We start from the raw sequence: 14,363 nt of genomic DNA, 5'->3' as shown, positions 1-14,363 counted from the left end.
AACAACAATAACATTATAAATAGTAACATAGCATGGTCTTGCACATTTACTGTAGCTTTGAGTGTTACTGGCCTGAGATTTTTTTATGACATGAATGAAGGTGACTGAGGCTTTTTAATATAGACTTTTCAGTGTCCCACATTTTGCACAGAACTGTCCCACATTAGGAAAACAGATTGTCTGAGACAACTTGGCACTAAGAGTACTAATATGTCTACCATTTCTTTTATGAGTTTAATATCTGCATGTTCTCTTTTGGTTTGATTAGGACACATCCTGGGGATTTTGATTTATTGTATCGGCTTCATGTCGCAATATATTCCCGAAGTCTGAAATGCAAATATGTTCCACATTAGGGCAATTCACCCTACATTTAATAATTTTGTTTATTTTTAACGAAATAAATGTGGTTTAATCCATCATGAAATTAATATAGGCTATTTACTTAGTACATATCTGACATTAACGATTAACACACTGTTCATACTGCTCACAGGCTGATATCTAGTGTATTCATACCCCTCACTGTTTATTCATCATTCAATTCATTATATATTTTATTCTGTAGATTGTGAACATTACTTTTCACTTCACTGCTTGTTGCACCTGGTTAGAAGCTAAACTGCATTTCGTTGTCTCAGTACCTGTAATCTGTGCAATAACAATAAAGTTGAATCTAATCTTGAGCAGGAACTAATGTAGGCTATTTACTTAGTACATATCTGACATTAACGATTAAACACGTTTGTGCATTCTTTATGAATGCAAACTGAGTCATTTCGTTTATTTTTAACGAAATAAATGTGATTTAATCCACATCATTTACTGTGTTAATTGTTTACTGTACAGTAGTATTGTTTAACTTGAAGGTGCCTGATGTGAACATTTACAGAATGTATTGTCTTCACTTTTTAAATGCCTCTGTGATGTGCTGCAGACCAACCCCAGCCCAACCCTTTGTTTAAAACGAATTGGCCATCGGAATGTGTGTCACATTCCACAGCTCTCCCCCCCCTCCTGTGATCCCCCGCACACAGAGAGGGAGATCGCTCTTCTGAAGAGAGCGGAAATAATGATATTGCAAGTTAGAAACGTAAAATGCATTTTGACAGACACTTGGGGGAAATATGCTGCATTTTGAATGTCCGATAGTCCACCATTAACACCTTAATCCGTCTCGTCTCATCAACGAAAACTAAATATACATGACATACTTTGTTTTAGTAGATTTCTCATGAGAGCAAAAGGAGAATATCCGTGTGTAAGAGTGAAAATGTATGTATGTAAAATGAGAATATATGTGCAAGAGTGAAAATATGCTGCATTTTGAATGTCCGATTGTCCACCATTTCCACCGGAAATATCAAACATTTAATAAAAGTGAAAAACAATGAAGACTTAACGTATTCATCATAATTAATTATATTTATTTCGTTTGGATGTAGGTGATCTTCTACTATATGAACATTTTGGACCCAAAATCACAACATATATGTAAAAACAGATTTTGAAAATGATTTTATTTTTCACAACACAAACATACACAACGAAACCATTTAAAAGCTGGAACTATATACATGGGATGTGACTATGATAATGTGAAAGTTTGATTGAGGTAGCATGGGATTTCATTCTGATAAGGCAAAAGTGTTATTATAAATATAATACAAATATATATATATATACATTATGTACAACAATCTGTTTTTTCTGTCTTTATCTGTGCAACGCTTCAAAGTGGTTTCTGTCAACTACGACACAGAGGGCAACATCACAGATTCCTCCTCCTCCATGTCAAAAAACAAGCTTAAAGCTTGACTCACGTTCAGAGTTCTCTTCATCATAGTTGAGTCTTCAAAACTCTAAATCTATCTAACTATATCTACATTTTCAATGTTTGTTTGTCACTTTACTTCAATCGCAGTCTCCCGCAGCCTCTCTTCGTCTCCCGCCGCCTGTCTTCGTATATCTTCGTCTCTCTCCATTTCCCGCCGTCTCTCTTCGGTTCCCGCCGTCCCTCTTCGTCTCTTTTCGTCTCGTTTCGTATCACTCCGTTTACCTGATTACCTCACCCCTTCCTGGTAAATACATCCTGTTGAGCAGAATCTACAGTTTCCAGTATTTTCCGTTTCGTAAAATGATCAAATATGGCGAAGATATTCAAATATGTGCTTCCATATTTCATACTTTTGAAATGTATTAACTTTATATCATCGTATCTCCGTGTTTACTGGGTCTTTATGCATGAAACAAAGACTGGGATATAGTTTCAAGCCAGTACTTTCGACAGAAACACACGGCAATGTTGTCCGGACTGTTGTTTTTATGCGGCACTGGCTTGAACAGGTCATGTGATCTGATCACGCCGGCGTGACGGTCGACTCCAAAGGGTTAATATTAAATACATATAAGTATTTTTACAACTTGTATTTAGAAATACTCTGTTGTAATTATTGATGCATACATGTGTTCATCCATTTAATGTGGCATCTGCTATAATGGGGTTAATGTATGATATTACTTAATAATACAATACATTATAATATGTGACCCGCTCTATCGAAATCAGTCGGAAGTCGCAACGGCTCATTTCAGAATAAATGTGGATTTACGTAAAAAACTATTTTTTCAGGGTTCGGGTGTTTTGTTTGATTTTAAACAAACCAAGTCTTGGCTTTCAGAATATGAAACTTTTATTTCCAAAATCACACGATAAGTACATTTTTGAAGCTTGTGAAGGGACGAAGACAGGCACCTCTCACTCGCACTCTGCTCTTCCAGCAGCGCCGCCCCCCTCCCTCCGGCTGACATTATGAACGTAAGAGTAAAGTAATCATAGATAACACGGCAGGGTCCGTGACAGTTTGTTTTCATCTGATTTCAATTAAACAGAGTCTTGGCTTTCAGAATATTAAACTTGTTTCGGCAAATTCAGATGATAAATATAACTTTGAAGCTTGTAACGGCATAATTACAAGCGGAGAACGGAGTCATTTAACGCCACAGCAGGCACAACAACAGCCGGTGTTTCTTGTGAGGGTTTTCCCCGGGAAACAAACACAATACACACAAATGCAAAAATACACAAATACACACACGCACACACGTATACACACACACTCGCGAGCTTCCCTTCCAAACGAAAATATCTTCCCTCCGTAGTATTTTGATCATTTGCTCCACTAATAATCAATCAGATCGATGGATTCCAGAGAAGAGGAAACTTTAAAGGCCTTTTTCTCAAAATGAGGACTCTGTGACAGTCATTATATAATGTGACATATTTCGCTTAATATTTGGAGTACAAAAACAATCCTGATATCATTAGAAAGCTAGGAATATCCTCTTTCTAACAGTGTATACAACTTAGAATGTGTCTTCGGGTCAATGCGACTGATTTCGATGGAGCAGGTCACATATATGATATGATAATTACATTTGAGTTTTATTCATTTCTTATTTCATAGTTTCTCATTATTTTTATCGCTCATCTTATTTTTGATTTTATTAATCTGTGTGAATCTGTGCTGTCCTGTTTTTCACTCTCACCCTGTTGCTGTTTGAACTACTGAATTTCCCCACGGGATTAATAAAGGTCCATCTTATCTTATCTTAATGTATAAGTTGATTTACTTCAATCTACTGTACAATATTACAGGAATATACTGCATAAAGCAAACTATATACTTTATTTGATCTAAAATATTGATGTTTCTACAACACCCATTGTGTATTTTGTGAATGAAGCGCCATCTCATGGTTAAATCCTGTAATTGAACAAATGGGGAAATTGGGCAACGCCCTCTAGCAATTTGGCAACACGCTTCTGGCTTCTGTTGCTCTTAAGCTTACAAAGCATGATTGAATTGAAGAACAACTTGCGCACCTTTCAGGGATGCAAACTTGTCACCTTTCTCATGAGCTAGCTAACTAGCATACATTGTCACTATCTGCTAATGTTAGCTTTAGCCTTTGTTTTCTAATAGTTTTATAAGTAGGCCTATAGATCTTGTACTTGAGTAAAAGTAGTTCTGCACTCAGATTTTGTACTTGAGTAAAAGTAGAAGTAGTCAGGTCGACTGTCGGCCTACTCTGTTACAGTAAAAGTACTGCATTCAAAAGTATTATCATAAAACTATAGTGAAAGTAGCGACATTAAAAGTAGTCGTTGTGCAGATTGGTCCATTTCAGAATAATATATATGATATGTTTTATAATGATTGATCATTAAAGTGTTCTCAAAGCTGGTGAAGGTGCAGCTAGTCTGAAGGACTTTGTAGACTGCAGGGTAGCTGGTGAAGGTGCAGCTAGTCTGAAGGACTTTGTAGACTGCAGGATAGCTGGTGAAGGTGCAGCTAGTCTGAAGTACTTTGTAGACTGCAGGGTAGCTGGTGGATTTACTCCAGGTGGAACTACAGTCTGATTCAACACTTGATTATATTTCACATCATTCATCCACATCTGTGAAGTAACTAAAGGTATTACATACATGTAGGCCTAGTGGAGGAAAAGTACACCTTTTACCTCTGCGCTGTAGAGGAGAAGAAGAATAAAGTAGCAAAACATTGAAATACTTAAATAAAGTGCAAGTATCTCAAAATTGTACCCAAGTACTTGAGGTTATGAACTTATTTAGCCTACTTTACACCACTGGCTATAAAGATAGAAAGACTAAGCCCTGCACAGAGGCATGAAAATACATTTTCAAAATGCTCAACAGTGCTGCCAAAATTATAAACTGACTGCTACACAATTAAAATAAATGCTTTTATATATTTCTATTAGATGTGACTCTTTGGCGTTTCTGTTATTATGAACACTGCTGCTTTAGTTGTTCTGACTGCTAAAATCCTGTTATTCCTCATTTTAAAGCCGATATTCCGTGGGGTCGGGGGCTCGGGCCTCGGATCCTTGTCACCTTTTTCATACCTCATGAGTTTACATCCCTGACCTTTGCACATACAGTTTATGCTTTAATACTGTTATCCAGAGTGATGTGGTACATTGTTTGCCACTATTTAAGTAGCATGTGCCGACGGCCGTGCTCCACCGGCGTTCCAGCTACCGTTTGCTAACTGGAGATACCACTGGAGAGGAATAATTCACTGTCTGACTGTCACACAAGCAACGTCCCCTGATACATATTCCCCAATACATTCACATGTTTGTTAGCTTTAAATGTACACTGTTTGGTAATATAGAAATGAAAAGAGTTTCTGGACAGTGATAGCCAGATGTCTCGCTGATCAATAACAAGCTGCTTTTGCTGTAGGCCTACCGGCGTATTTTCAAATCTAATTTGTTCTAATGTTTAGCCTAAGTATTAATAACAGCTGATAATCAGACAAGCCTGTATAAAACAACAACAGAAGAACGGCTTGTGCCGCTGTTATGACGGTTAATGATAGTAACGGATAGTCATCTAAAATGTGGTGGAAAATGTACGGGTACTGGTTAATGTTACGTAACATTACTACATATGTACATTAATATGTGGGATTGTGTTATAATCACTGCGTTCTTGGCTCTCCTGCTTATGTAGCAACTGTATTGTTTTCTCCATACTCGCTATATAGTTCAGGTTAATCTCTCCACAGCCTGCAACGTAACCCTCTCACGTTTTGGTTCGCAGCTCCAGCCCATGCACCAGCCAGGCAAGTTTTTAGTTCGCAATACTAACCGAGAGCCGATGTGTGCTGTGCATGCATCCAATCGTGAATGTATACATTTGCCCTTAATAATATGTTGACGTTTGGGAATCAGCAGTCCGTGGAAATTCACAAGGGGGAGGGACTCCCCGGACTGCGACTGCGGCATATTCGCATTTCATTCCCAGACGTCAGGAGAAGTTCAAGGTAGGACTGGTGTAAAAACTTAAATGACACAGCTAATGTTATCTTTTAATTCTTGTTTCGATGCTTGTCACTGTTGGAAGCTTGTTGAAACTGTATGGAATGACACGTTTTAGGCTAAAACGTTAGCAGCTACGGCTAATGCTAGCTTATTTGGGGACATGTGTCAGCATTCATCTAGTCAGTAGGCCTACATTTGTGTTTTTTATTCAAAATAATGTTATTTAAGGCAGTTTTTTTCATACATGTATTGAGCAAGCATTTGTAGATAATACTGATGAATTTAATTCATCCTGGTAAGTTACAATTCCATGTGAGTAAAACATTGTAAAAGTAGCATGCTTCACAGACATAGCTGTTAGCCCGTTGCTGCGTAAGCAGTGCACTATGCTCTGATTAAGTTGATGAAATATCTCAGATATTTAGCGTGATTGCTGATTGTTACCTATGTTATTGCCGTCTTATAATCACAGCTTTCCATGTCTTACGTTTGTCTGCACTTTTCAAGCTGATAATCAAAGGGTCTGTTTTCTCACCAACAGTGAAAAATGAACCCTTTGCTGGATATGCATCAGCAAGACCCCGGAGAGCAAGGTTAAACCTGGAGAAGAGGCTGCACATTTTTCATCCTTGTGCAAAGACAAGGATGGATTTGATGTGAAGTTCATTAATTCCTTCAAAAGGTGAGTGACAAAAGTATTTGCTTACTATTCTTGTCATTAGCATGACAAATGTGTATAGTTGTTTAACCTCATCACTCTCCTGACCCATCCTCTGATCTTTGTTAGGTCGAGGACGTATACCATAATGCACTTAAGGTTTTCATGTTTGACTTTCGTTTAATGGACAAGAGTTATGGTAAGTAAATATTGTAATGTTATTTCTAATTGTGTAGTTACCCAGACATACAAACGCTGCTATCTTGATGTTAAGTTGGGCATACAGTGTACATTTTGAGCCTTTTTTGTCTATATGTATTTTATCTAATGCTAGTTTGCTGTGGTTGTAATAATGTTAGTTTTGTAATCAGAATTGTGTCCTTGCCCAATCAGTGTTGATGCTGCCAAAGAGGACAACTCCCTAGGGAGACTTGTCAACGATGACCATGTGAACCCGAACTGCAAAATGAAATTGATCAAAGTGGATGGAAAGCCCCATCTTTGTCTTTTTGCACTCAAAGACATCAGTCCCGGAGAAGAGATAGCTTATGACTACAGTGATTCTGATTGGCCATGGAGATGCAAGGTATTTATGAATGGTGTCTTGTTTCAACACTGCTATGTAAATCTATCATTTAACACTATTTTCACAACAGAGTTAGCTCTGCCATATCCAATATGTTAGTCACATGGAAAATTGAAATGTCAGAAATGTCAACAGTTCTATACAAAATGCTATTAATACAAAAGATGATTTTAAATTATGGCCATTGACTTGATTACCTGTTATTGAACTATGAGGTGGGATATTGTGTTGTTAACTCACAACAAGAGCCAGTAAGCATTCGTGTACTACTCTGGATGTTTAGTGATTAAACTTGGTCCTTCTTCATCCACAAGATTTCCACTGAGGCAGAGACCTCTGCATGAAGATGCTGCCATGACATCTGAGTCCCACTGTGATGGCATTCAACAGGTGAGTTATCCACAACTCAATGTTGGTATTAGTTACATGTTTCTTTCCAGTTATAAACCATGAAGACTGGATTTGAATTGTGAGGTTCGATACACAGGTCCTGTGTATCACTCTACTGGACAGCTTTAGACACTACTGTAAGAGGACTGTGTGTCAATGCTGTTTTTCTTCTTAATGTTAAACTGAATGATCGTACTCTTTAGATATAAACACTATAATCAGTGTCTTTCTACCTGATTGGGTTGTTAACTCACAACAAGAGCCAGTAAAGCATTTGTGTACTACTCTGGATGTCTAGTGATTAAACTTGGGTCCTTCTTCATCCACAAGATTTCCACTGAGGCAGAGACTCTGCATGAAGATGCTGCCATGACATCTGAGTCCCACTATGGGTTCAACATGGTCCATGGCAGATTTGTCTTGTCTCCTTTATAATAAACAATTAAATGAATCTGGGCGGGATTATCAGTATTTTATTACATTTGGGGAGTGCCAATTTGCTGAACTGGATGGCACGAACTTCTATATTTATCATTTTATTTTATGAATGATATGGAAGTATTTAATAAGTAACCGCTGCTCTACTGCAAAGGCGTAGTGCTGCGAGTAATGACGGAGAGAGATGCCGTTGATTAGTTAACACAACTTGGCTTATAGATAATATGTTCAAACACTTGGAGTAATTCCCTCTCTTGTGCGGAACAAGTACATGTTTGTATTAATGTTGTGTTGAAGTTCATTTATCAGATAAATATGTTGTTTTTACAAAGGGGAGAAAGAAAATGAAGTCCTTTTAATGTTGTATTTGACGTTTCTGACCACGAAAAAGAAACCGAGGAGCTGTTGGTTATTCTTGTGATTATGTTAAATGTTAGCTATGTACAAGACGCTTATTTAAGATATATTTACATGGGGACAATAATATTTAATTGAAGTTACAGTACATTTAGTATTTTAATTGCAAAAGTGATGATTTCTCTAGTCACATCTGCACTAGCTTACCTATCAACCCATTTAAGGCTAAAATTAAGTCGGAGAAAAAATATTGTACAAGTGAAGTAAGCATTTGACTTACTGACTCACTCTTTTTACTCTCAGAGGCAGATTTAATCACCACAAAGAAGTTGTTGCCGTCTACAAATATAGTATTTTGTAATGTAGCATTTATGTAGTTTTTTCCTTTACTTTTTTACCATCAGTGTGAGAATAAAATAGAAATCAATTCCACATTTTCAAAAAGCAGGTCAAATTGAAATGATAAACTTCCATTGACAAAAACAACATTCGGACAGAAAAAAGCCATTATAATAAAGTTTATGGTTGAGCATCCATGGACACCATTTCTTTATCAAAACAAAATACTCACTTTTACATTCCACACCAATCCACTTCAAGGGGGCAAAGGGTCCACGACACCTGGCACATTTGTCCAAGCTTGGTACAACTGAGGAGACCAACTCATGTTTACAGTTCTGTGGACAAAACACATTGATTATGAAATAACAATAAAAAATACTTTACTCTTGTAATTTACTTTCTTCAAACAAACCCTCTTCAGTAAGCCACAAAACGTTTTGCTACATTTGTGGAAACCACAGTCAAAATGTACACGTCACTTGAAAACCCATGAGAAGACAAGTGTGGATGTTGCTCAAGCTTTAGCACTCCCAAAGGACTCAAAAGAACGTAAGAAAATGCTCAACAAACTACGGAACAAGGGGAACTATGAACACAATAAAGAGGTTTTAACAAGTGGGTCCGGATTGCTGAAACTTAGACGCAAATCAAAGAAAGAGTATGATTCAAAAGACTATGTGCACTGCATGTATTGCCAGGCTTTGTATCTTCGGAGAGATCTGTGGCGCCATGTACGGATATGTTCTTTAAAGGAATGGTATGCTCATGACACTCATTTTTAAAAAATTATCATCCGATAAAACAGACCAGTCTCTGCCAGTCTCTCTCTTTTTTTTTTTAATCCGATGACATTATCAGTGATTTTAAACTGATTATATACCGAAATAACATCAACACTGTGGGCGCCGCCATTTCCCGGACGTGACGTAATCCATGCGTTTGGTTTTCGAAGACACGTTGATCTCCATGTTATTTACTGTAGTTTCTCTCTTCAAATATGCCTCACTGTATCGCGAAATATTGCCATAATTCTGATAGGAACAATCCACGGAATGCTCGGTTCCATCTGTTGCCAAAAGGTAAGCGTAAGAAGTACATTCGGAGGCAGTGGCTAGCGAAATGTGGCCGGCCCGAACCGAGAGATTCACAGGCTCATGTATGCAGCGAACATTTCACATTTCCGGACGACTACTCTGAGAGTATGATAAAACATAACATGGGATTTATGGAACAACCATTACTTAATGGAGATGCAGTACCATCGGTCTTTCTGGTGTCATCACCGACCAGGACACCAGTTCGGCCAGTTGAGAAATCGCCCTCTGCAAGTGTGAAGCGACGGAGGAGCAGAAGTAGTGCTCGGAGTAAGAATAAGGTATGTTATAGCGCATTTCCATTGCAGCGGCTAGCCCCGTTTTAACGTCCTTTAGCGTCCAGGCCAGGACAGTTTTTGGTGGCCTTTCCATATAGCGTAGTACCGACTAGTGTGTATTTCCCCCCAGTTTTTCCGGCCCCATAAAATCGTGATTCTATGGCCAGGGACAACGAAGCTGAGTATGCTAAACTAGAGAGGGAATCGCTAGCAAGGGTGGTACTACATGCATACATATAGTATCTTATATCATCTTCCCATTATACACACATGCATTTTCAAACATTTGGACTACCTATGTTGCAAATGTATTATCTTTTCAATTTACACACGGCATCTATTGCACGTCTGTCCGTCCTGGGAGAGGGATCCCTCCTCTGCTGCTCTCCCTGAGGTTTCTCCCATGTTCCCTTTAAACTGTGGGTTTTCTTCGGAAGTTTTTCCTTGTACGATGTGAGGGTCTTAGGACAGAGGGTGTCGTATTGTCATACTGATATGTATGGCTGAATTCCCCCATCCAATCTCTTCACATTGGTCAAAACTTGTTCCTCTGCTGACGAGTCCGAACTGAAATACTCCACCATGTTTCCGTGTGTTGACAAAGTGAACGCATGGATGACGTCACGACCATCACGTGACTACTGAAAATGGCAAACATGGCGGCGGCCAGACGGAATATACAGGTCTTGATAAAAAAGAGCTATAAAATCATTATTTACCGGGGAATATCGCTGATTTCTTCAGGGTATGGTTTAAACATAACGTTTCACTAAATACTGAAGTTTTGATTAATTATCTAATGAGTGGACCATTCCTTTAAAGCCTGCGGAAGCCAATGCACCAGGTGTTTGGAAGATGTTAACTGCGATGAAATCTGATGACATTTCTGCTGCTGTCCGCAGCGACTTCTGCATTCTTTAACTGGCCCAGTCATTCTTCAACAAACATGGACAGGATCCCACCAAGTATGATTATATTTGACAGAAACTCAGAGAAGTTGGAAGACTTCTTCTCACACTGCGCAAAGAATTTTCCATACAAACTCTTGAGGATGCTGTAAGACCTGCCAACTTCCATGTGGTCATCCGTGCTGTCAAAAGAGTGTCTGGATTTAAGGAAGAAAAGCACTTCTACCAAACTCCAAGCCTAGCACTTAAGTTGGGCCACTCATTGCGAAAGATATGTGACATCATACACTGCAGAGCTCTGATGGCAGAAGACAGTGAGCTTATAAAGTCCACCCAGACTTTTCAAACACTGTATACCTCAAAGTGGTCTGAACTTGTCTCACACACAGCTTTGACAACCTTAAATGAGGCGCGCTTCAACAAGCCATCTACTCTGCCTTTTACAGCAGACGTCCAACTTCTCCACCAACATCTGGAGAAAACCGCAAGTTTAGCATATGAGGAGTTAGAAAAGACGCCATCACCACATATCTATGCTAAACTTTGCAAAGCAACTCTGGCAAAGATAATACTCTTCAACCGAAGACGTGGAGGAGAAGTGTCAAAAATGCACGTCAAAGGCTTTCTCGAGAGGGACACGACTGCCTTACACAAGGATGTCGCCGTTGGCCTTTCAAAGTTTGAACAAAAACTTTGTAAGCATTTTAGTCGTGTGGAAATTAGGGGAAAAAGAGGGCGCAAAGTTGCCGTTCTGCTATCACCGGACATGGTTGATGCTTTAAAACAACTCTTAAGCAAAAGAAAAGAATGTGGAATTCCAGAAGACAACTATTTCTTGTTTGCAAGACCTCAACGTTTGACTCCTTACAGACGACAGGACTGTCTAAGGATATATGCTTATGAATGTGGCGCCAAGAACCCCGAACTTCTGAGGTCGACACAGTTGCGCAAACATGTTGCAACTTTGTCCCAGGTCTTGAACCTCACGAACCATGAGTTGGACCGAGTTGCTGACTTCCTAGGACACGATATTCGTGTCCACAGACAGTATTACAGGCTCCCAGAGGCAACAACCCAGCTGGCAAAAATATCGAAACTCCTCCTCAGTCATTTACTGAAGCAAAATGTAATATATAGACAACCTTTAGAAATCCATCATTATAACTTTAGCATTCATCAAGCTTCAGATTTATCACAATTTAAAAAAATGGTAACGTAACATTTGCAATGCTAAACGTCTTGCTAAAAGTTTTATTTTGACAGATAACTTAGACTTGACTGATATCGGGGAAAGTGAAGACAGTGAGGCGGAAGAGGAGGATCCTGCCCCACATCTAAAGACAAATATGGGTAAATGAATGTAAATATACAAACATCAAATTATTAAAATCCAAATAAGAATAGTAGATTATGGCCGCACAGTCTGTGTGGGCATCTTAAAGTACAGTTAAATAGTATAATTGTTTAACTGATTGATCTCATATCTGAATTGGCACCAACCTGTTCACATCACATGACCAATTATATTGACCTGTACTAACATTTGCAGGGATGGAGACGGCAAGGCGTCCTGTTGAGGAGGGGTCAGGGACCGTCTACAAAGTGCAACACTGAATAAAGATACTATACTCAATAACTCAAAAATAGGTGGTTTTAGTAGTTTATTTGCAGTATTTTTTTCAGTGTTGCACTTTGTAGACGGTCCCTGACCCCTCCTCTCTCCTCCGGCTGCAGACAGACAACTGTGTGATGTGTCCAGCTCAGAGGGCGGCAGGTGTGAAGTTGTTTTTGATGAAATTGGATTGTGGATAGTTGTTTACCTTATTACGGTAGTTAGTTTGTGTTTTAGCAACGTTTTGTTTATGAGTTATTGATCCGTTCCAGTTCCAATTTGTCAATATAACTTCCTTAAAGATCTGCTGCAACGACCCCTCAGCCCCCGGGATAATTTCATCTTTATTCTCCTAACATAGCAACTTTAATCTCGTAATTATGACTTTATTCTCCTATCTTTTCTTTTGTTTGTGGCCCTAATCCTCTGTCGTACCAAGGTAATGCTGGAAGGAGAGTTATATGTTTCAAATACTAAAAATGTAGTCTTAGCTCAATTTTCATGTGAGAAAATGTTATGTGAAAATAATCATTGTTCACTGTGCAAGGTGCAATGTGTCCTTTTGTATCCGCTTTTAAAAGGTAATGCTCCAGTAGATGAGCAGTCTTGTAGGGCAAATAGCATTTTGTATTAGTGATAAACCAATTCGGTCACTTTGCTATAAAATGGTTATCGGTTATTTTTATCGATGATTTAATTGCAATTAGCGGTGCTGCAAATATAAGCATTTACTTGCAAATGGATTTAATTCGTCTCGGAAGACTTGCTTGTAGTATACCCCTCTGGAGAGTATTAGAATGTGGTTCTACATTTTGCATTAAAACAACAGATTGCAAACAGGATGCAAGCAATAACTAAAATACATTAACATATATCTATGGTGCACTGTATTGTCTATTAAAATATTACATCACAAATCAGGTATTCCTACAGTATGCTGTATACATTTTGTCCGTTTATAAAAGGTTTGTTCTTGTAATGCACAATCCAACACTTGTGTGTGTAAAGTTATGTTCCATTTAATCATGTTTGTCCCTTTAATACACTTCAGTGACATGTTTGTGTGTTGTATAGCTACTGTCCTCCCAAATAACCATTGTGTCATGGGCGGGGCTTATGCAGCTCATTATCTGCTGTCCTCATAGTTAAGCATGGTGTCAGGTTTTTGTATTTTGAGTTGTGATATGTGTATTGGACATTTGAAGTGGGATTTGTGTTGTATGGCTCAAAATAGATTTTTTGATATTCAAAACATCTTTGTAAAGCTAGTGGAAAGGGGTGTCCTTCTAAAGAAGCAAAAAACGTGTTTGGGTCAAAGTGTCCTTTTAGTTCACAAAAACCCGTATGTGTGTGTGTGTGTGTGTGTGTGTGTGAGAGAGAAACATTAGCGGCAGTCATATTCTGTACCGTTATGCGGTACTGTACATCTAGTTAGAGACTAATATCTCTATCTTGCAAGTGACCATAGTATTCATTGCTATTCCTACTGTATCTGTTAAAGTCTAGATAAGAGGCAATGTACTGTAGGCTATGGCATGAGCATGTACTACTCTTTCACTGTATATGCTGAAGTAGATTCTTCATTGTGTAGATCAGGGGTGCCCAACCTTTTTTTAACCGAGAGCTACTTTTAAAGTTGCGTGTCTGCCGAGATCTACCAGTCCAAATAGAGAGGCGTAGCCATTACTGACAGCCTACTACCAGGTGAATACACACTTTCTACTTGTATAAACACTGACCCTTAATACTCCATAAAATACTGCAGATCCTTTATTTGACCTCTTTCTAATCTACACACATACAAGTATTTAACTGAAGTTACACACAGTGTTGTTGATACAGAGTTT

This window comes from Pseudochaenichthys georgianus, chromosome 10 (assembly GCF_902827115.2).
Source record: "Pseudochaenichthys georgianus chromosome 10, fPseGeo1.2, whole genome shotgun sequence".
Lineage (NCBI taxonomy): Eukaryota > Metazoa > Chordata > Actinopteri > Perciformes > Channichthyidae > Pseudochaenichthys > Pseudochaenichthys georgianus.
The sequence above is the reverse complement of the archived record's forward strand: the minus strand, read 5'-3'. Positions refer to the sequence as shown.